The sequence below is a fragment of the Malaya genurostris genome, chromosome 3, assembly GCF_030247185.1.
Source record: "Malaya genurostris strain Urasoe2022 chromosome 3, Malgen_1.1, whole genome shotgun sequence".
In the NCBI taxonomy this organism is placed as follows: Eukaryota; Metazoa; Arthropoda; class Insecta; order Diptera; family Culicidae; genus Malaya; species Malaya genurostris.
The window spans coordinates 84,842,039-84,867,249 of NC_080572.1; the positions used below are offsets into that span (position 1 = coordinate 84,842,039).

General features: G+C 37.9%; 1 protein-coding gene across 1 annotated transcript in view; it reads right to left on the reverse strand.

Annotated features, from left to right (window-relative positions):
• LOC131435167 (E3 ubiquitin-protein ligase goliath-like) overlaps positions 1-20,990 on the reverse strand; it is a 191,492-nt gene extending 170,502 nt beyond the window's left edge. Inside the window, exon 1 of the mRNA XM_058602777.1 lies at positions 20,212-20,990. The gene's annotated coding sequence lies outside the window, so the exon portion shown is untranslated. The remainder of the gene's footprint in view (positions 1-20,211) is intronic.
• Between the last annotated feature and the right edge of the window lie 4,221 nt (positions 20,991-25,211).

Below are 25,211 nucleotides of genomic sequence, written 5' to 3' on the forward strand. Positions count from 1 at the left end.
AAGCCAATCTTCGAGAAACGTTAAATAATTCATACATTTGCCGAACACTCCAGCTTTGTGGCACTGTAGTCAAAATTCTAATTTTATCATTTCTTGAATTTGTCTTAGATAAGGCCAGTCTGATTTCGTTCACCAACTGTGCATCGATTATGATTTTTTTTTCTGAAAAATGAATGTAATCTTATTCATATAACTCTGAATATAAAGGGTGATTTTTTAATAGCTTGAGAACTTTTTTAAACAATAAAACGCATAAAATTTGCAAAATCTCATCGGTTCTTTATTTTAAACGTTAGATTGGTACATGACATTTACTTTTTGAAGATAATTTCATTTAAATGTTGACCGCGGCTGCGTCTTAGGTGGTCCATTCGGAAAGTCCGCTTTTTTATCGACAAATTTTGTTCAGCGATGAGGCTCATTTCTGGTTGAATGGCTACGTAAATAAGCAAAATTGCCGCATTTGGAGTGAAGAGCAACCAGAAGCCGTTCAAGAACTGCCCATGCATCCCGAAAAATGCACTGTTTGGTGTGGTTTGTACGCTGGTGGAATCATTGGTCCGTATTTTTTCAAAGATGCTGTTGGACGCAACGTTACAGTGAATGGCGATCGCTATCGTTCGATGCTAACAAACTTTTTGTTGCCAAAAATGGAAGAACTGAACTTGGTTGACATGTGGTTTCAACAAGATGGCGCTACATGCCACACAGCTCGCGATTCTATGGCCATTTTGAGGGAAAACTTCGGAGAACAATTCATCTCAAGAAATGGACCGGTAAGTTGGCCACCAAGATCATGCGATTTGACGCCTTTAGACTATTTTTTGTGGGGCTACGTCAAGTCTAAAGTCTACAGAAATAAGCCAGTAACTATTCCAGCTTTGGAAGACAACATTTCCGAAGAAATTCGGGCTATTCCGGCCGAAATGCTCGAAAAAGTTGCCCAAAATTGGACTTTCCGAATGGACCACCTAAGACGCAGCCGCGGTCAACATTTAAATGAAATTATCTTCAAAAAGTAAATGTCATGTACCAATCTAACGTTTAAAATAAAGAACCGATGAGATTTTGCAAATTTTATGCGTTTTATTGTTTAAAAAAGTTCTCAAGCTCTTAAAAAATCACCCTATAGTAAGAATCAAATTAACGAAATGACAAATTAAGTCAAATAAAATTCACTGTTATAAGTAAGGGAAATAAAGTTGATTGAAATATCTATTTTTATATGAATTTTTCGCTAAACTTTAAAATATGTGACATACCAACTCGTCGTCTTTTGAAATTTTCATTTGATTCGAAAGTAGACAAATCATCTATTTCTCCATCTTCTGAGCTCGAGCTACTATTCGGTTTTATTAATATGTTCATAACTTCGGCTGGCTGATATTTGTTTTTAGAAATAGATCTTCTGCATGAATCACAAACACATTTTTCGATTAAATTTGAAAATAAGAAACTCCAGTTTTCATTTACAACTTTTATATTCTTATGAATAGACAAATGATTTTTTTTATTAAGTGGGTTACAACATCGTTTAGGATTAGGCATTTTGTAACGAAAAATGCATCAAATAGTTAAAGCGACAGATACACAACTATTCCTTATACGATACAAGTTCGGTAACCCGGAAGACGGGTATAGCGTGATGGGTAAGTCGATGCCTTTCACGCAGCCTGCCTGGGTTCGATTCCCAACCCCGCACATAGTATCAGAAAGTTTTTCTGACCCGAAGAGGCGAATAACATTATTGTTAAAGCCTCTATAATTGAAACAAAAAAAAAAGTTCGGTAACTGCTTTCGACTAAAGACTGACGACCATTGATGCCAGATAGTTGCAGTGCAAACCAGGAAACAACCTTTTTCTGATCGCCAGGCAACCAGTTTCCGTAGTTTTCCGTACAAAAATATGACTTTCCATAGATATTCGTAGAAATATTCCAATAGAAAATCTCAGAATCGGTAGATCTGACATCGTTGCTGACAACAAGACTCAGTGGAGAACAAAAGGTTAACCAGATATAACGTGTTCGGGCCGCACGAACACCGTAAACAAACATTGACGAACGCCTTGCGCGTCACATCAATGTTCATAGCGCCTGGCATTCAACCTTTTACGCACCGTTCGTCGTACTACACGGTGTCATAAAATATTTAATAACTATTACATAAATAGCGGGCCTTTTTTTTTCAGCGCAATGTTGTTTATTAGTGTTCTCTTCATTTAGTGACTTTTTTTCATTTTTTTAAAATTAAATTCTTATTAATAGTGTAATTTAATGCAAACAAAATGATGTTGGATTTATTAAAATTGAATGATTTGTTCGAAAGTTATAAAGTTTAAAAAAAAAGTGTATGAAAAGTTTTTCATAACAGCAACAAAAAAAATTTGTAGATCAAATCTGTTTGACATTTTATTTTTTAAGTAAACTATCAAAATAACAACATCTCTCTGCAATTCACAATGCTGAGGTTCAAAGGTGGCCCACTTGAGAAATTCTTACCCACTTCGAGTCATTTCTAGTTCTAGGTTTTACTTCTTGTATAAGAGACAAAAATGAAAACATTTTAAATCAAACAGTTTATTTGAGGTCAAACAGTTTATTTGCGACTCCAAAGCGATGACTTTCTACAGGAGAAATTACGACAAAAATTATGTCTTGGTGATAAAGATGTGAATGACTGTGTTTATTACATTTTTTTTGTATTTGGTTCTATGATTATTAGAAAAACTCCCAAGTCCTCTCGCCCATTAATAACTAAGCGATATGTAGATCTGGATTCTTGTCCTGAACATTGGATTAGAATATTGAACTATCGAACAAGGTTTCTGGATCAGAATACTGAATCTGAACCTGGATTCTGGAAAGAGATTATTTATCCGAATATGGATTCTGAACTTGTAGCAGAATTCAATACTCGGAACATGGATCTAGATTCTAAACCTGTAGTTAAATTGTGAATATGAACTCCTGACGGAGACCTCAACCTTCATTCTGGACCTAGATTCTGTGTCAGAATTCTGTTTTCTAAACTTCTGACAGAACCTATTGTGCACTTGAACTGTGAGCCTGAATTGGATTCTGAGTTCTCCAGGATTCCTCAATTCTAAACTTGAACCCAAATTATTGATAGAGTTTGTAAACCTAGACCAGAATTCTGATCCAGGACGCTGTAGTTGGATATCCGACAAGGTTTCTGTATCTGAATCTAGACATGTTTTTTGAACCAGAATTCAAACTTGATCCTGATTTTGGACTCTGAACCTGAACTCTGGACTTGGACTCTAGGCCAAAATTTTGAAGCATGGCTAAGGAACTGGTTTCTGGATCTGAGTTCTTGACCTGCGTTCTGAGCTTGGATTCTGTATTCTGAAAATGATATAGATTTTTTTATTTGGATTCTGAATCTGGATCTGTATTCTGTACATGGATTCTAAGCCAAGATCTAAATTCCAGACCAGGATTCCATACTACAATTGAAACTCAGAAACTGGACCTGAATTGAGTAACTTGACCTAATCTCTGAACATGAATTTGTGATCTGAGTGCAGAATCTGAATTCTGAATCTAAAATTGGGACTTCGACTCAGATTCTGAATCAAAATTATTCATTTTTTACCTGAATTCTGCATCTGGATTCTGAAATTTCAACCTGAACTTGGGCTTTGGTTCTGGGCCAGAATGCTGATCCCGGATCAGCTCCTAACAGAGTTTTTGTACCTGAAACTAAATCCTGCACCTTGGCTCTTCACCTGAATCCTGGACTTGAGTTCTGAACCTAGTTTAAGAACATGGACCTGGCTTCTTGAGCGAATTACGGGATCCGAATTTTAGCCCTGCATATTGAACCTGGGTTATAGACCCGAACTCCTGACAGAAATACATAGGTTTTCGTGTGTTTTGGACCAAAGTTCTGATCCCAGGTCTAGATTCTGAGTCTGAATTCCTGACAGTAGTTTAAGATCTGAACCTAAATTCTGACCCGAGAAGCAGGATTCTGGGTCTAAATTCCAAACATGAATCTGAATTCTAGATCTGACCTCATGAATCTGAACAAGATTTTGGACTCGAACGTGGACCTGATTATTTTTCTGTATTTGTATGAGCTCAATTTGGTATATAGGCAAGATATGAATTTCTAATGAAACATTGAAACTATTTACACTCATTCTTATTTGACCAATTCTTGGTCGTAACAGCACTTTCATCTTCTTAGTTTTGTTTTTTTCCCACAAATCTAACAAGAATTGAATGATGCAGTAATCATATCATTTTTGCAACTGATAGATTGAAATGGAATTGTTTTTCATAATACCCACATGTCTATATAAATTTGTAATGATAATCACCAAAGATTTGTCAATAGTCATACAAGAAGTTACCGCTACCATAATTCAATAATCGCGTTTAAAATCATTCCGGTTTCTTTGGAAATCATGACTAAAATTCATGATTTCATCGTCGTAATGATAGCTATAGAAACTTTACTCCTAAGCATATTAAGGGTGATTGTTTGAGTGGTATAGAATTTGGTTTTGCCTTCCTTATATAGAAAGGTTATGCAATCACTGTGAAAACCGACTTTTTAACCGAGACCCTGAAGGCCGAATGTCATATACCATTCGACTCAGCTCGACGAACTGAGCAAAGGTCTGTGTGTGTCCGCCCGTCCGTGTGTTTGTTGGTATGTAACAAAAATATGCACTCACTTTTCTCGGTGACGGCTGAACCGATTTTCACAAACTAAGATTCAAATGAAAGGTCCCATGGTCTCATAGCCAGCTATTGAATTTCATCCCGATCCGACTTCCGGTTCCGGAGATATAGGATGATATGTACCAAAAAAATGGAAAAAATCTGCACTCACTTTTTTCAGAGATGGCTAAACCGATTTTCACAAACTTAGATTCAAATAAAAGGACTAACAGTCCCATAGCCTGGTATTGAATTTCATTTGGATCCGACTTCCGGTTCCGGAAATACGGAGTGATATGCACCAAAAACGGAAAGAAAATAGTCACACACGTTTCTCAGAGATGGCTGGACCGATTTCCACAAACTTACTTCCGGTTCCGGAACTGTGCAAACATATTAAAAAATGTGCACTCAATTTTCTCGGAAATTTCTTAACCGATTTTCACAAACTAAGAAGCAAGTACAAGGTTTTAAAAAGTCTCCGAAAAGTTTATCCAGATCCGACTTTCGGTTCCGGTATTTCAGTGCGGTTAGTGAAAATTTTCATTTTCATGAGTATTTTTTCACAAGCGATAGCGAAACGAGGTGCACAATTTTTATAAAACTTACAACTGAATTCATCCAGTTGGTAGAACTTGTTAGTTATTGAATATATAAAACTACTTTGGGACTACTAGTCCTCGGTTTCCGCTTCCAATAGCAAACAATAGTAGTAAAGAAAATCTCCAAAAACTGAACTCTCTTCGATTTCTCAGCAACGGTTAAGCCGATTTTCACGAATCATGATTCAAACTAAAGCTCTCATTGTCTTTACATATACTGTGCAATTTCATCCAGATCCGACTCCCGGTTCCAAAATTATAGGGCGATGAGTGTCAAAACATTCAAAATGACGATGCAAAACTAGTACACGACGGTACGTGCGGCTTTGCTCCGTACGCAGCGTGCTTTGTTCATTTTCGTGTAGCGTGCAGGGTTGCCACATTAAAATCTATATTTTTCAAGTGAAAAAAATGAAAATTTTTAATTCTTTAACTCAATATTTACCTACTTATTAGTGTTATTAAAAGATCACGATAACGATGCTTTTCTATAAAAGTAAAGTGAGTATGTGTCAAATAATGTCTCTCATTAAGTAAAAAATCTCGTAGTCCCATACGTTGCTATCGAATTTCACACCGTCATTTAGAGCGACGATGCAAAAAAGGGTAAAATTCTTCTAGATTCGGCTTAAAACTGATTCAATTTGTAGGCTATATTAGTTACTTACTAAAGGAACCAATTTCGGCTATACTGGTTCCAAGTTCTCGTTTCCAGAAGTACCGGAAATAATGGTCAAAAAGTTTAAAACGAGACTCACTCGATTTTCTCAGAGATGATTAGATCGATTTCCACAAACAGGCTCAAATAAAAGTTCCTATAGTCTCATAGGTTGCTGTTTACTTTTATCCGAATCCAACTTCCGGTTCCAGAACTATCCGGTAAAGTGTGTTTAATCATTTAGTGCGACGATGCAAAATAAAGAAGAATTCTTATTAACTTGACATAATTGTTTACAAATTGAAAAGGTTAATGTTAGTTTATACCAAAAGAAAATTTGGGGGACGAGTATAGCGTGATGGGTAAGTCGATGCCTTTCACGCAGCCCACCTGGGTTCGATTCCCAACCCCGCACATAGGGTCAGAAGGTTTTTCTGGCCCGAAGAGGTGAATGACCTCAAGGTTAAAACCTCTATAATCGAAACAAAAAAAAAAGAAATTTTCTTATGTAATTCAAATTTGAAAAAAAAATTTCTTCACAGAATCTTCTAGTGATATTTTTCGAATATGAGAAAGGCATCATTACACCTGTCACGACCCCTCGGCGCATCTCACTGTGCATTGCTCGGTCTACGTTTGCAGTGTATCCTCCTACATTCTTGGACACTAACTCTCGGTCAGTTTCAAAATGTCAAACTCGATGAATCGACAGTAGTGATGTCTGATTTGTCGTAATAAACGATTATTAGGTTTTTCGATTAATAAAAGAGTAGTCGATTAGTGTAATCGAATACTATTAGGCACTAATCGATTAATGAAATTAATCGATCATATTATTCTAGGCGGAATCAGAGCTGCCAAATGAAAATCTGTGTTGAATAAAAAATCTTTACCATTAGTGTATCATAAAGCAAGCAAAAACCTGAGAAAATGTTAAACGTTCAGGTCGGGTTTATATTCGCTTATCGGATGTCGTGTCGAGTCGGTTGTCTTCTCAACTAGCAGCAATAAATTTTTTTTTATTCAATAGTAACATATTTGAAGGCACACTGCTTAAGCTCTTAGATGCCAAGGGCATTTTCTTATTTTAAATTAAAACTAACTTAAAACTAGGGTATTATCATTAGGGTAGTGGCGAATTCCGGTCGCAATGGTCGATTCTGCAGATTCAGTCTGCAGCTGGCGATCGGCAATGGTCGGTGGATTAAATATGGCATTAGTTTCTTCCAGATGACGATTATACGTTTCAATGGGTCCGCGGGAAACACCCCCAGGTCACAGAGACCCAGCGGGTGGCCCGCATGTTGTACAGCAATAAATTGTCAGTAATCGCATGCAGCTTCTGAATACTGAATCTGGATTCGGGAGCCGAATTTTAGATTGGATGAATTTCGAAACTCAATTCAGAACCTGGATTCTATTCCGCCTGAATTGTGAGCTTAATTTCAGGTTTAGATTTTTGTTTCAAAATTTAGTTTCAGAATTTAGGTCCAGATTACAGGTTCAGAAATTTAAACTATGGCTCTGGAGCTCAATTATAATTCAGGATTCTGGAACTGATTTTTTGACTAAATTTGAGAACATATTTCCTGAATTTATGTTCGGAATTTGAGTCCAGAATTTAGGATTTCACCTTCATCATTCTGGTACATCCATTTTCAGAATTCAAGACATGTATGCTGGAACTATATTCCGAACTTGGATTATTTAACTAGATTTTGGAACTGAATTCAGTTCCTTTATTCAGGTTTGAAGTTCAAATTCAGAATTCAATTCTAGAAGTTCGATTCAATTCAGTTTCATAGCTATTTAAATTCATGTGCTGAATTCTTGATCTGGATTCCGGACCATAATTTCGCAACTGAATTCTGAGCCTGTCCAAGATTTTGAGTCTAGCTCTACAGTCTAATTCCAGAATTATCGATTGATTATCGCTTTTCGGAAGTGTGATGAAGGGCATGTCGGTTTTATTCGTATATATTTTTTTTTTTTTTTTTTTTGTTGATATGGCACATAGCTTTAGCTCAGAGGTGCCAAAGTCTGTATTGTATTTTTTCGTACAATATAATTACAATTATTATTTAACATATATACATACACATACAAGGTTGGTGGGAGAGTTAAAGAGTGGGGAATACATTCATGGTTAAACTATAGAAAATTTAAGGTTAGTGTTGAAAAAGGGAGCCGAATTACTGGCGGTTACTCCAGGTTAGTATGGAAAAAACAAATAGTTACATACACACTCAAACAATATACAACAACAAAAAACAGATAATAATAATGTAATAACTTCAAAGTCTTCGTGTAATCTTCGTTTCATTTTGGCTCAAAATTTCCGATGTGTGATTACCAAAAACCAATCAGTACGTCACCATATGGCATTTTGGGGAAAGGTGAACTGTAAAGGATGTAAATAAAGAAAAGCAGTAACTAGATTGATAAACCAATATTTTTCAGAAAGATGTAAATCGAGTACATATAAGTGCAATCGCGACTTGCTAGTACATCTCGCACCGGCACATTTGGTGGCCTACCTCGGGCCCAAAGGGAGTCTCTTAACTGTAATCTTGCGAAACGATTCAGGGCACATGACCACACAATATGCTCGATGTCATGGTAACCATTGCCACAAGCGCAGATACCATTTTCAGCGAGGCCAATTCGCCAGAGATGCGTACCCAACTCGGAGTGATTAGACATAAGTCGGGACATCACACGAATGAAATCGCGACCCACTTTCATCCCCTCAAACCAAGGCTTCGTCGATACCTTTGGAATTATAGAGTATAGCCAACGTCCTAGGTCTCCATTGCTCCATGAAGCTTGCCAACTTTCGAGTGTCTTCTGACGAGAAATGCTGAAAAATTCGTTGAAGCAGATTGGTCTTTCGTAAATATCACCTTCCAATGCGCCCACTTTAGCCAATGAGTCTGCCTTTTCATTGCCCGGAATAGAGCAATGCGAAGGGACCCAGACTAACGATATTAAATAAGACCGCTCAGATAAAGCTCTTAAATGTTCCCTTATTCTCCCCAGGAAATATGGGGGATACTTTCCTGGTTTCATCGCCCGGAGAGCTTCTATTGAGCTTAGACTGTCCGTAACGATGAAGTAATGGTCTTTGGGCAAGGTTTCAATGATCTCGAGGGTGTACTGAATAGCAGCTAATTCTGCGACGTAAACTGAAGCCGGATCACTGAGTTTGTAAGAAGCGGTGATGTTCTGATTGAAGATTCCAAAGCCAGTGGACCTGTTGATGTTTGATCCGTCAGTGTAAAACATCTTTTCACAGTTGACTGTTCTGAATTTGTTATTAAAAATATTTGGGGCCACTTGAGGGCGTACGTGATCCGGGATTCCACGAATTTCTTCTTTCATGGATGTATCGAAAAACACAGTAGAATTAGAAGTATCCAAGAAATGAGCACGGTTTGGAATATATGAAGAAGGATTGATATTTTGAGCCATGAAATTAAAGTACAAGGACATGAAACGGGTCTGAGAATTGAGCTCGATATGATTCAGTAAAAACCATTCAAGCGAAGAGGTTGTGTTTCGATTGTACTGGCTCGTGAGTTAACGGCTGCTACCGAGACAATTCTAAGCTTCAGGTAGTTAAACTGCCCATAGCAAACGCAATATTCGGGGCGTCTCCCGACTGGAAAGCTAGCAACGAAGGCCATCCCGTTCATACGCACAGAGGTGTAGAGACACAGAGGTGCGAGAGCATAGAAGTGACGAGTCACAGAGGTGCCATCGCATAAAGGTGCGAAGACGAAGGGGTGCAAAGGCACAGAGGTGCTAAAGCAACCCAGTGCTGATCTACCAGGTACCAGAATTTGTACGCTGCGTAGGATCAAAAGAGACGGCATATATCGCGAGGTGCTACACTGCAAGCATCGCATTTGATCGCCACCAAGAGCAAAAGCACTGTACCTGGGGTCAGGTACAGCAAGTGCAGTGGTGTTCACAACGACGGCAGAGCAACTGAGATAGCAGTAAACGACAGAAGACTGCCAATTGGAAACAGCAAAAGACTGCCAATTGGAAATCGTTGGAAGAGCTTCACGTCGTTCTTCACGATAAAGGAACAGAGACATCAGCTACAAGGTAGATTTAATTTAATTTATTTTTTATTTCTTATATCTGAAATTTTACTAAACATAAGTTTTTATTTTGGTATTATTAATTTACAAAAAAAATTTAATGTAATGGATGATCTCATGGAAGATCATCCGAATCCGATTCCGGATACTAGTAAAAGTTTAAATACTCCGAGGGCTAAACATTATCCACAGGGTACCACTGGGCCATGGATAGTCTATCTTCGAAAAAAAGAAAAGATTTTAAACTTGATGCAAATTACAAAGGATTTGACATCACATTTCTCTGAAGTTAAAGAAATCTGTAAGGTTAATAGAGATAAAATTCGAGTTGTAGTTAACGACTTGAAACAGGCAAACGATATTGTAACCTGTAAATTATTTGCTATTGAATATCGAGTTTACATTCCATCGAAGGAGGTAGAAATTGACGGTGTTGTGACTGAAGCAAGTCTGACAGCAGATGATTTACTTAAAAATGGAGTTGGCCGTTTTAAAAACTCCATGCTTGAGGGAGTTAAGATACTCGAGTGCAAACAATTGTACTCAGCATCTATTGTCGATGGAAAAAAGTCTTATCGTCCCTCAGATTCGTTTCGCGTAACATTTGCCGGATCTGCATTGCCTAGCCATGTCTATATCGATAAAATTCGTCTTCCTGTTCGGCTTTTCGTACCGCATGTTATGAATTGCACGAACTGTAAAAAATTCGGACATACAGCTACTTACTGTAGTAATAAGTCCAAATGTATCAAATGTCAAGGGCCTCATAAGGATAATCTTTGCGATAAAGATGTTGAAAAATGTGTTTATTGTGGGGAAAGCCCTCATGATGATCTTTCAGTGTGCGCTGCATTTAAGCTGCGTAAAGACAAAATGAAGCTTTCTTTAAAAGCACGGTCTAAGCGCACATATGCAGAAATGCTCAAAACGGTCATACATGTCTCCCCTTTGGAAACCGAAAACGGTTTTTCAAATCTTGCGGAGCCAGAGGAATCTGACTCTGACGGAAATAGTGAAGATACCTCGTTTGTCACTCCTCAAGGGTCTGTTAAGAGGAGATTAACAAACCACAAAATACCAAAAAAGACACCTAAAATTATACCTTCAAAAAAAGATCCCCGTGTTAAAGCTAAAAAGCCAAATTTAAAACCAAAAACTGTGCCTCCTGGTTTGTCAAATTCACAAACCAATCCAGGAACTAGCTCAAGAAAAGACAATAATCCAGTGGGCTCCATTTCACATTCACCAACAGGATTACTGAAATTTTCGGAAATTGTAGAATGGATTTTCGCTGCATTCAATATTTCTGAACCTCTAAAGACCATCATAACAGCATTCCTTCCAATAGCTAGAACTTTTTTGAAACAGTTATCAGCTCAATGGCCAGCTCTTACAGGTTTTGTATCATTTGATGGATAATTTATCATCCGCCGCAAATGATTCAATCACTGTCCTGCAGTGGAATTGTCGAAGCATCATGCCAAAACTTGATTCATTTAAAGTTTTGTTGCATAGTCAAAAATGTGATGTATTTGCTTTGTGCGAAACATGGCTTACATCAAACATAGCCTTAAATTTTAATGACTTTAACATTATACGTCTCGACAGAGACTCCCCGTATGGTGGAGTGCTTTTAGGAATTAAGAAATGTTATTCCTTTTATAGATTAAACATTCCTTCGACTTCTAGTATAGAAGTTGTTGCTTGTCAAATAAACATTAAAGGAAAGGACATTTGCATTGCTTCGGTATATATTCCTCCAAGAGCTCAAGTTGGACAACGACAGCTTAATGAAATTGTCGAAGCCCTTCCTGCTCCACGTTTGATTTTAGGAGATTTCAATTCGCACGGAATGATGTGGGGTTCCGTTTACAATGATAGCAGATCATCTCTAATATATAATATTTGCGACAATTTTAGCATGACGGTACTAAATATGGGTAGCATGACACGGATCCCAAGACCTCCTGCACGTCCAAGTGCATTAGATTTATCTCTTTGTTCGACTTCAATTCGACTAGATTGCACCTGGAAAGTATTTCCTGATTTACATGGTAGCGATCATTTACCAATCATCATCTCAATTAGCAGTAACAAAGGCATTGCTAATTCAGTTAATATTCCATATGATTTGACAAAAAATATTGACTGGATTAAATACCAAAGTAATATTTCAAGTGTCTTAACTTCAATGGAAGAGCTTCCCCCACTTGAAGAATATGACTTCCTCGTTTGTTCGATTCTGGAGGCCGCAGAACAAGCCCAAACCAAACGATTTCTTGGTCCATCGTCTAACAGAAGACCTCCAAATCCTTGGTGGGACAAAGAGTGCTCAGATGCTAAACACGCGAAACAAAATGCTTTCAAGACGTTTTTAAAACGAGGAGGAGGAACTCCTCAGAATTTTGAAAAATTCTTGGTTTTAGAAACCAAGTACAAGAACATACTTCGGGTTAAGAAATGCAGCTATTGGAGACATTTTGTGGAAGGTTTGTCAAGAGAAACCTCAATGAGCACTCTTTGGAATACGGCCAGACGAATGAGGAATCGTAACGTAGGAAATGAGAGTGAGGAGTACTCGAATCGATGGATATTTGATTTTGCGAGGAAAGTTTGTCCAGATTCCGTTCCTACGCATAGCATTGTTAGGGAGTCTTCTTCAAATGATGATTCCATTGATAGCCCCTTTTCAATGATGGAATTTTCCATAGCACTCATGTCTTGTAACAATAACGCTCCTGGATTGGACAGAATTAAATTCAACTTGGTGAAGAATCTGCCCGACCTCGCAAAAAGACGTTTGTTGGAATTGTTCAACAAGTTTCTTGAGCAAAATATTGTTCCACCTGACTGGAGACAAGTGAAAGTTATCGCCATTCAAAAGCCGGGGAAACCAGCTTCCAATCACAACTCATATAGACCCATTGCGATGTTGTCCTGCATCAGAAAATTGTTCGAAAAAATTATTCTACGACGTCTCGACACTTGGGTCGAGACGAACGGTTTGTTGTCAGATACTCAGTTTGGCTTCCGTAGAAATAAAGGGACGAATGATTGCCTCGCATTACTTTCGTCTGACATCCAAATTGCCTTCGCTCAAAAGCAACAAATGGCATCTGTATTTTTAGACATTAAAGGAGCATTTGATTCAGTTTCCATTGATGTTCTTTCAGACAAGCTCCACCAACATGGACTCCCAGCGGTTATAAATAATTATTTGCACAACCTTTTGTCAGAGAAACGCATGCATTTTTCACATGGCGATTTGGCAACAATCAGAATTAGCTACATGGGTCTCCCGCAAGGCTCATGCCTCAGTCCGCTCCTCTATAATTTTTACGTGAATGACATTGACAGCTGTCTAGTAACCCCATGTACACTAAGACAATTGGCAGATGATGGCGTGGTTTCAGTTACTGGATCCAAAGCTATTGATCTGCAAAAACCATTGCAAGATACCTTAGATAAATTGTCCGTTTGGGCTGTTCATCTTGGTATCGAATTCTCTGCGGAGAAAACAGAGCTGGTCGTCTTTTCAAAAAAGCATGATCCCGCGCAACTTCAGCTTCATATGATGGGAAGAATAATCGAACAGGTTTTGACTTTCAAATACCTCGGGGTGTGGTTTGATTCCAAATGCACGTGGGGAGGACACATTAGGTATCTGATAACGAAATGCCAACAAAGAGTAAATTTTCTTCGAACAATAACAGGGTCTTGGTGGGGTGCTCATCCGCAAGATCTAATAAAATTGTATCAGACAACGATACTTTCAGTGATGGAATATGGATGCGTTTGTTTTCGTTCCGCTGCAAACTCTCATATTATCAAACTTGAGCGAATTCAGTACCGTTGTTTGCGAATTGCCTTAGGCTGCATGCATTCAACACATACAATGAGTCTTGAAGTTCTGGCGGGAGTTCTTCCATTAAAAGATCGTTTTTGGGAGCTTTCATCACGCCTGCTAATAAGATGTGATGTGCTGAATCCCATGGTAATTAATAATTTCGAACGACTAGTCGAGCTTCGTTCTCAAACAAAATTCATGACAGTATATTTTAACCATATGTCACAGGAAATCAACCCTTCAAGATATATTCCTATCCGTGTCAGCCTCCTAAATGTACCTGACTCAACTTTATTTTTCGACACATCCATGCAGCGCGAAGTGCGTGGAATCCCGGACCACCTACGCTCTATGGAAATCCCAAAAATATTTTCAAGTAAGTTCAACTCTGAGAAAATGTTTTACACGGACGGATCGCGAATGGAAGAAGCGACAGGGTTTGGTATGTTCAACAATAATGTTTCGGCCTCATTCAAGCTTCAAGAACCTGCATCTGTTTATATAGCAGAGTTAGCAGCAGTTCATTATAGCTTGAATGTAATCGTCACATTATCTCCAAACCATTATTTCCTCTTCACAGATAGTCTGAGTGCAATTGAAGCCATTCGCTCAAACGCTGCTGGCAAAAATGAACCGTTTTTCTTGGGTAAAATAAAACAGTGTCTGAACGACATATTGAATAATAATTATCTAATCACAATAGTTTGGGTTCCGGCTCATTGCTCCATTCCAGGCAATGAAAGAGCCGATATTTTAGCCAAACGTGGTGCTATTGAGGGTGAAATTTATGAGAGACCGATTGCTTTCAACGAATTCTATAGCGCGTCTCGCCAAAGAACACTTGCCAGCTGGCAAGCTTCTTGGGATAAAGATGATCTGGGTCGGTGGATGCACTCAATTATTCCTAAAATATCGACAAAGGCATGGTTCAGGGGACTGGATGTGAGTAGAGATTTCATTCGTGTGATGTCCAGACTCATGTCCAATCACTACACGTTAGATGCACATCTCCTTCGAATTGGACTTTCCGAGACTAATCATTGTGCTTGCGGCGAAGGTTACCGCGATATTGACCATGTTGTTTGGACATGCGTGGAGTTTCGTGATGTCAGATCTCAACTAATAAATTCCTTGCGTACCCAAGGTAGACTATCCAATGTCCCAGTTCGCGACATTCTTGCTTGTCGTGACCTTCCATACATGAAACTTCTTTATCATTTCATTAAATCCATTGGAGTTCCAATTTAAATTTTATTTTATGTTAAACTGTTTTCTCTTCCATGAGTTCAACCAATAGACAACTATAGGATATTGAATATAAGTGGTGAACTGATACAAACAATCCTGAAATAGTTATAAGATCATGTACAAAATAAATGTATTTTATTTAATGTAATTTAAAATAGCAACTCGCTTGATAAAAACAGTGTTTAGATTAACTAATGAGTACCAACATACTAATATGATATTCGAAATGTATTAGGTTTAAACTACTATGTATTGTGGATGCCACGGCGAAGAAAAACTTATGTATATTGCCTATGAAATAAACGTATTTATGAAAAAAAAAAAAATTGAGCTCGATAAGCCTTTCGAAGTTTTCAATCACCATCGGATTCAAGATGTCGCATCGGATTAGCAATCGATATGAGAGATCCCAGAATCGATTTTTCAACGGTAAGACGCCCGCGAGCACTTCGAGACTCATCGTGTGAGTCGACTGCATGCAACCTAAGGCAATACGCAAACAACGATACTGAATTCTTTCCAGTTTAATGAAATGGGTGTTCGCGGCGGATCGGAAGCAGAAGCATCCATATTCCATAACGGACAATATCGTTGTTTGGTATAGCCTTATTAAGTCTCCTGGGTGAGCTCCCCACCAAGTTCCAGTTATTGTACGAAGAAAATTTATTCTCTGCTGGCATTTTTGTTTCAGATACCTAATGTGACATCCCCAGGTTCCCTTGGAGTCGAACCAGACCCCGAGATATTTAAATGTGAAGACCTGAGCTATGGTTTCACCCCTTAGTTGAAGCTGTAATTGTGCTGGTTCTCGCTTCCTTGAAAATACAACCAACTCAGTTTTCTCCGTAGAGAACTCGATATCCATCTGAAGAGCCCATGATGACAAGTTGTCGAGAGTATCTTGTAATGGTCCTTGAAGATCGGCAGCTTTGGGTCCTATAATAGACACAACGCTGTCGTCGGCAAGTTGTCTTAGCGTGCAAGATGTATTGATACATTCATCAATGTTGTTCACGTAAAAATTGTATAAAAGGGGGCTTAAGCATGAGCCCTGAGGAAGACCCATGTAACTGAATCGTATTGTCGACAAATCACCATGCGCGAAATACATGTGTTTCTCGGACATTATTCGTATATGATTTCATCCACTTTTTTCCAATATGAAATGCATCTTCTTATTTTTGTGGATCCCTGATGTAAATTACAAAAGGCTCTCGACCAATGATATCAGAACAGAAAAAAGATGATAAATATTCAATTTAATTTCAATTACAACTGAAGAACTTTGGTTGTGTATTCTTCGAATGGCTTCGCTTGCAAAACAATGCTTTTCACTTTATATTTACTTCATTTACAAATTATGGCAAACAGTAATCAACTGAAAAAATTCATCTTCTCAAACATTAAGAACAAAACAAACCAATACCGGTGATCCTGACAACACTTTTTTCACATTGCGGTAACATGAATTTAAAAATCGTGTATTTGCTTATGCCAATTTTTACCAATCGTGGGCTGGCTTCGTAAACGAATACATAGTCGTCTGGTCCTGTCCTAGAGCTCAACCTAAGGCTGTAGACAGAGTGAGCGCGAGCAGCTGAGGCAAGCTTGATTCTGATCAAAGCGGAAAATGTACGGCAAATCAAAGGGAACCCTGTTAGATTGAAAGCTGAGTCTCGTTTGATTTGCTGCTAGTATCAATCTCGCTTTTGATTTGCTAATGCCATTTAGCTCAGCTTCTCGCGTTCACTCTGTCTGCAGCATAAGACTAAACGTTATCTACAAATTGATATAGATCTCGATTATTTGATTGCAATTAATCGATTATCTCGGTAGTGCAACTACCGTTAATCGATTACAAGTACTCGATTACTTTAGCCTTTTATTCGATTATTTTGATTAATCGAGTAAAAAAATACATCACTAATCGACAGTTAAGTTAAAAAGGTAATCGCGAGACAAAAAGTGGCATAGATTTGAGTTGCTATTTTTTATTTTAAGTTGTTAAGCTTATATTCTATATACATCTAAACTTAGCCTAAGCGATTCCTATACCTAAAATTATCACTAGTTAAAGGGTAAGAAATCACATTCACATTCAATTTGTACTAGAATTAAAATCGAACTTCTAATGAAAAGTTACGCTTGCAGCAATAATTGCAGTTTGCGAGCTAAACTATCGAAAACTGAGAACAGTTCAGTCATCGGAAACAGTTTGAAGTAGCGGAGGAAAGATAAAGCAGAAAACATAGGAGAACAGGAAGACAGAGATAGTGATTGGAATAAGTACTAAACGTGAGTACACCTGAAAACTCTAACCTATAAAATCTAATGAAATCCACGATTTGTCAGGAAATTTTTAATCTTACCATTAATAAACGGATTAGTTATTCGGAAACCACTCTTATTTCCATCACACACAACACTACTAGGTTGATTAAAAAAGGTTTTCTTCTTGGGGTTATCATAAAATATTTATTTTTTCATGTCCAGTAATGTCTCCCGGTTTCAATGTCCATAACAGCCAGAGCCATGTTTTGAAAACGGACCGAACTAATTTGTACTACCAATAAATACGAAAACGAATAGGTTTATGAAACTGATTGTTTTAGAAAAGTCCTTACGCACCTAGGAATAATACACAGTTTAGGCCACATATGCCTAAGCCATACTTTTGCATGATAACACTCCCAATGTATAGCTTCAATGCATTACCCAACGAAAACTGAAAAATGACAGGTAAAACAAAAATAACGAAAAACCGAAACCTGAAGACGCCAATTCTCAAAGATAGTTCATAATTCGCAACCTTCTCCGACCTTGCCCGGTTCGAAATCGTGCTGCCAATTGAACTACTCTAGATATTATGAAACGCAACTCTACTAATTCCGCTAGCTAACACTTTTCAAGCCATTTACCTACTAATCAAATGTGTCTTTGATTCTTCGGCTGGTGCATGATATGTGATATTTTGTTGTGTCTTTGTTTCCGTCTGCTTTTCTTAACTAATGTTAAGCTAGAACGGAACCTTAAGGACTCAGTTTTCCTCGCTATTGGTTTCGTTCAATAAGCTAAAATGGAGTAAACCGTATCAACCTGAAATTGAGTCATTACGACTCAACTGGAGAGTAAATATAACTCATCTTTAGGTATTTTTTTCACGTCCCTTACGGGAACTACCTAGAGCCACTTTACCTAAAATTAGGAATAATTGAACGGAATCCCCAAAACGGGTGAATGTACTTAAAATTAAGTTGTTTTGCGGTTCCGTGTAGATCTCACCAAGATGGCATCGTGACAGCTCTTTTGCGTGATATCCCGAGCAGAGATGCCAGATCCAGTTATTTGCACAGATTTTAAAAATAAAAGATTTTCACAGATTCGATCACAGACTGAACACAGATGAGCCCTCATGAGTCTTCTATTTGCTAGGGAAAACTGAGAGAAATTGAATATCCGACAGAGCGGTTAGAAGTAGCGAGACCTTTTTTTGCTCACCAAAATCTCGATAAACAATAGAAAAGGTCCCAAGTGCAAATGACAGTTTCTCTTTGTTTACTTTCTCTTTCAATTATTACGGGATATTCCTGTATTTTCCAACAAATTATTAAGTGCACACCGAAAATTGATGTTTTTTTTTTGGCTTGATCACAGATTTTTGAAAAAATGACCTGACATCCTTGATCCCGAGCATTATTGAATGAAACTGAATTTCCACAGATCCACTCTCCCTTCGACTGTCGGTTCCCCGTCAGCCTGATGTTGTTCGTTCCCGTATACGTACACTAGCAGTACAATCGCTTGGCACTTCCGACCGGTCACACTCTCCTTTTCTCTCGTTCATTCAGTCATTCGACCTGGCTGTGTGGAAATTTGCTACTTCATCTAGGAGGAGAACGAAAATTGGGTCAATCCAGAGAATGCTTTATCCGTGAGAACAGCATGGATGCTGTTCTAGTTACGGGGAAAAAATCCAGAATCCGCTAATTCTCTGTTATTGTTTTACATCATACGGTCACTGAATCAGGGCAGGCTTATTGAATAGAATTTTGCTTGGTTTGGTTATTTAAAAAAACACTAATTGTGACAACGAAGTTTTGCTGCTGTAAAATGTCATACCATGATAAACAAACGTGTTTTTTTTCTAATTTCTTCGAAGCCACAATCTCGTTTCATTGGATGTACCGTAACTGAGACGACAAAGGTTTTTTCTGTGGCAACTAACCAACCTTGCATGCTGGAAGGGAATCAAAAGTGTCATTCCAGGGGTAGTGCCATTGTGGTTTGGTTTAAACCCCCCTCTTTGGTGCTGCTGTTGGTGGCAACGATGGGATGAGATGCGAAGGATGCATGACTGACACATCGTTTCTAAGCGATGAAGTGGAATCCTGATTGATGGGTGATGTGATTCCGGAAAGTTTCATTCAACCGGAACTAATTGCCCCAAAAGTGGGACAATATGCGATAGTGACTATTACTAGATCAGAAATTTAGAACCAGATTATCTTTATTTAGGTATCGCAGAAATTCATAATAATATTGAATCGGACATTTATCACATTCCAATAAGAACTTGAAAGTTTAGAATTCTATATCTAAATAAACATCGTAATAAGACAGGGTCGGTTTCTGCAAAAAAAAAGTCGCAGCGCATGTTTCAAATTATTTTTTGTATTACCACTTGAGATGATCAGCAAACAAATCATCGACTGGTAAACCAATCTTGCAACATCATTAGCTTTTATGGCATTATCTTCTGGTAATGATATCGAGGTTTCGGGCAATTTTGCGACATTGTATATAAATTAATGAAACGTTCGTAATGCCCGTAGTCAATTGAATTTCTACATTCCTGGTAGCATAAAAACAAGAATGAAGTAAGTTTTCTTTGCTATTAACGACTTCGAACGAAACACCCCCCAAATCCGATTCACAAAAAGGATCAATAAACAAACACACTGCAGATATATATAAAAAAAACAACAATAAAAATGCAGAATCGAATCACAAATCCGTGCACACACACATTCCAAAAAAGTTATGTAAAACAAACCTTTCAGAGATATCCATACATAAATGCTATCATATGTTAAGAGGGATCAACCTTCCTCGCTATGTCCGGTCGCTTGAAGAACTTTCTACGCCGACAACTGTGGTATGTAGTTTTGCGTTATTTTCACCTTAGGGCTACTGTGAAGATGTTCAACAACAAACAAGAGGTCGAGTAAAAATAAACAATTCGCGTTCTTTGATGGATATTTTTAGCACTCCTACAATCTATTTCACCGCACTCGTGCTAAGCTTTTGACTTTTCCTTTGTTTTCTTGAGCAGTTGTGCGGAAATATTTCCACTTTTTCACAGAGATCCGAACTCAAAATCTCGTCGGGGCAGCAGATCGAACGCGCTTTGTTCTACTAGACTTTTCCCATATTCTGTATGACTCCCACGAGCTGTACTGTAAACTGGTACACGATACCTACATACGGACGGAGCCTTAACTTAATCCGAGCAATTTTCCTCGCACTTTATTGGCAACCACCACCAGCTTCGATTTTTCACTGTTATGTATGCTGTTTCTTCAATTAAACTTTCATGGGTACAGAGCACAAACACATCCGCCCGAAACGGGTTACAATCTTCGGCATCTATGCACTTTGTTCACCACCGAAAGTTGACCTGCCAACTGAGAATTTTGCTTTGGAAGTAAAATCAACAAAACACACTTTCTGATTTGCAAGCTTAGTTTGAGGAAACAGAAATTCTACGCATTTACGAAGGGCCAATCACAGACCATTAGCTCCCCATAAGTCTTTCTTGAAAAGCAGACAACAGTGAACTGCTCTGCTGTTAGCTAGCTAGCGGCCTGAACGTCAGACATGCTGCAGTCAAGCAGACTCATGTCAAAATCCTACGGTGAGAGAATGAGCGAGAAGTGAACAACAATCTCAGCTGAAACTGTCAAAAAACGGATCGGCAAAGGCGGCTCCTGCGAAGATGCCGAACAAAACAAACCAGTCGATGAAACGAGCTTTGCAAACGAAAGCTTCGAAGCAGAGATGCCAGATATTTTCAAAGAAAATTAGTGTTAATGTATTTATTTCCACAGAAAATCTGTATTTATGTATAGAAATTCAATATGCGTTCAATATTCATATCCAGAGCTAGTAAAAGTCATTTTCATTAACTTAAAATAGACGAAAATGGCGAGATATTATTATCACTCTCAGCTTTGCTATCAAACTATAAAAACGAAACCTATGTCGCAATGACATAAGCGCAACGGTATTTTCAAAATTGTGTTCTTTCGTTCATTTGCCCTTTCAGTCATTTGCGGTTGTCAGTGAAAATCCCATAGTACGCAGTGTCGGTATTCAACCAAAGCTTTAAGAATCGAAAATGACAGAAAAAGGTTGTTTCACAGTGACTTTCACCTGTTGGTGCTCGAATTTGTAGTAGTTTTGGTTTCCAAAGAGGTTCTGTGGTGTAATTACTTCGATTTGCCATTTTTGGTCACTGTTTATAGCCAAGCGTCACAAGTGAAACAGTGAGAATTGAAATTCTGCTGACGCTCCCTACAGATGTTAGTTTGGTTTCGTTTTGACATAGAGGAAAGAGTGACGTTGGTAATTATACTGTCTTTTTTATTTTAAATGAGAAACGAAAATGCTTCATCTCTTTTCGTTTGTTCTGGTGTCGGTCATATACGAATGAGACAGTAAAATATTGAAAATGAGGCTGTTGGATTGGATTCTTTCATTGAGAATGCGTGACAATTCTAAGTTCTGTTCATATCTTACACTTCAACGACGAAAATAAATGCAATCGGAATCAACAGAACATAATTTCCATTTCATATACTTTTAAAATGGTGATTTGGTAAGTTGATGTGGGATCTTAGCGCTTAACATCAAATACTAACCCCAAAACCTGAATCTGAAATCTTTAGAAATCTGATTTGAGTTTAGGAAATCTGTACAAAATCTGTATTTTGTATGAAATCTGCATGCGCATTTAAAATCTGTAAAAAAAAAATTTGTATAAATGGCATCTCTGCTTCAAAGGCACATGTACCCTATGAAATTTGTCGACCCGTATCGGTCCGATCATCGGCCCGATTATCGGACCGATTGAGCACGATATGGGGCCGATCGTAGCGCATCCATCGGCCCGTCATCGGACAATTCTGCACCATTTGCATCAACCGCGTGGACCTAAAAAAGCTTTATGTTTACATTATGTATCGCTAGAGAAACAGAGCGAAGGAATATCAAACACGGCATTTTCGAACCGACGTCTCCCCGAGTGTTAAACATTCTTTTGATTCGATCATAGAGGCTTTAACCTTAAGGTCATTCGCCTCTTAGGGCCAGAAAAACTCTGGCCCTATGTTCGGTGTTGTAAATCCAACTCCGATATATCCCATCCCCTGAACATCAGACAACCGCTTTCTGCTTTGGTATTTCTTCACTCTTTTGTTCTAGCGATACACTCTGTAAGCTTGAAACGCAATCAAAAGCTTTCTTGCACGATGCGTCCGATGTTCGGTTTTACTGGGTAGTAGGGTGACAAGTCGAACCGGTTTTGCGTCAAAATTTTCCGGTTAAATTTTTATGTGGGACACATCTTTGTTTTCTATATAGGTGTGTAAATCAGAAATTCAAGGGTAAATACAAGTAGAAACACAGACTAACAGACAGGACACTCAAATTAGATTCTTCAATCATTTTAACGGTCATTTCGAATATTCCTTTATTTGGGACAGTACTCACCTGTGTCATGATGGCGCCACGTTACCCTATCAAAAATATCCTTTCTGTCATCTAGACTGTGTTTATTTTTTCATTTACCAACAGAGTTGCCATTCATACAGAATTACCTGTAATGTATTGATTTGTCTACGTCCATGCGAATTTCATGCAGGATACAGATTTAATACATATTGCCAAAACTATATACATAATTGTGCCTACTTCTCATCCTCCAATGCAATAAAAAATCGAACCCGTTTTGTTACAATATTTACTTGCTTCTGGTCTGCCGCCACTTAATTTCGGATGAAAACTACCAGCACAATAAAAAATAGTCTAGATGAATAACAACAGTCAAATAAATGGTTACCTTCCAACATCGCGAAAAAGTTAAATATATTTTCAACGTAATCCAATAATTTATTGTGACGATTCATTTTCAAATATTTTGATGAAATCAGGCATCCCTGCAAGCAGCTGATCGGTGTTGACAAACGAGGGGAAATCAACTAGTAAAAAAACTTGTACATAACACAAGGGGTGTACAGATAGTAAATAGCCCGCGCAGTACAATATAGGTGGAACTAGTGCATCACGAAAAATTATTTTTATAAGAATTTACTCATACTGTCAGGTCTGTTAGTCTGTGGTAGAAATGTGGTCAGCTTTTGAACACTTACAGCTCACTCAGTTTAGTTTCCATCAGTAATAATATTTCACCAACTGGTTGAAAATATTTCTACGTATTGATTTGAATGTTCATAGCCATGTATTTTCAATTATATATCTATTTTGAAATTAAAAATCTTCGGCATACCGGATTCCCCTAACGTAGACGACGGTTTTGAAGGATTGCTCTAACTAATCAATCGATGCAAAAGCGAAGCTGGTGGAAGCACTCGAATCTATAAATATATGCGAAATTATAGCTAACGTTTCAGTCCTACGCGAAGCATGCTAGAGGTAGGTTGTTGCTAGACAGCAAGGCAGAAAGTGCTATGAAACGATTTGAAGCTTTAATTGGAATATTCTGATCTTGTGTCATTCGAGTTCGGATGAAATTTCATGTTATGCCGTTTTCGTCTGCCGTTTAGATTTACAATGGTAGCGAGATTTTCCTGCGGGCGGTTGTTATTTAATTTTAGAAAAACAGGAAGATGGGACATGAAAACAAGTGACGTTGCAGGTCGGAATAAAGGTCCAATTAAACGGACAAATTCGTTTGAAAAATCAAATAGAAATGGAAGAAATAGTTTTTACTCTGAGGTGGTAATGCTGATCTTAATTTATTGTGCGAAAGCTAACGTTTATTTAGATAAGAACATTATACTTGATTCAATTTCATTTTTCAAATGCCCAGAAATAAATAAAGTATCCAAAATAAATTGATCCGTAAACATTCTAGTACTTGAGAAATCAACATTACACTGATTTCTGTTTAAAAAAGTGTGGATCCGAAATAACCTGACCTTACCAAATTTTACACATTTCTGATGATTTCCATGTTTAATCGTAGTTTACACTAAAAAAGTGTCTTAATCACTTTGAAATCGATTTTCTTCTACTACGAGTTTACTTTTATTACTGATATCTATTTGTACTATTGAATAATCGAAAAAATCGTTGCAAATCACTACTGCCGATATGAACATTTTCGGAAGAACCCTCTTAGAAAAAAAACATTAAACAGTGGTCTGTCGTTGGTCCAATACGTTGTATAGTTGGTCTAATCTACGCCCAATTAATCGATCAACAGAACGCCAACACGGGACCTTCGTTTGCCGATTTTGAAACAGACCATCGAACTGAGGACCATTTTTTAGTCAAACTAGTTTTACTGGAGAATTTTGGAAGTTTTTTTCATTTATTTTTTTAAATGAACACTACGTACCTGTAGAATACTTCTACTTTATGTTGAATAACAACAAAGTTTCTTTTCATATGAAGATACCACCAATTTTCCACACTATTTTGATAGGAGTAAAAACAACAGTTGCTGCAAACGCTTATTTTGTGCAGCATGCCGTACAACAAACGCTAAACGACCAACAAAATATAACCGCTTGCTGAGTGGGTCTCGGAAACCCAGCTGCATCAACCCACATTATCGAAATGACGGAATGCGTAATGAATTCTTACTCGACTGCATGATTTTTCAGTGCTCGATCGGTTCAGTGCTAGAATTTTCGCCTGAGTTGGTTGCTCGATCAACCTTATTGACAGTGACATTATAAATGTCATTGAATATTCGCTCATTTTATGAATGTGTTAGTGTAAAATTTAGGCGCCTTAAGCCATTTCACT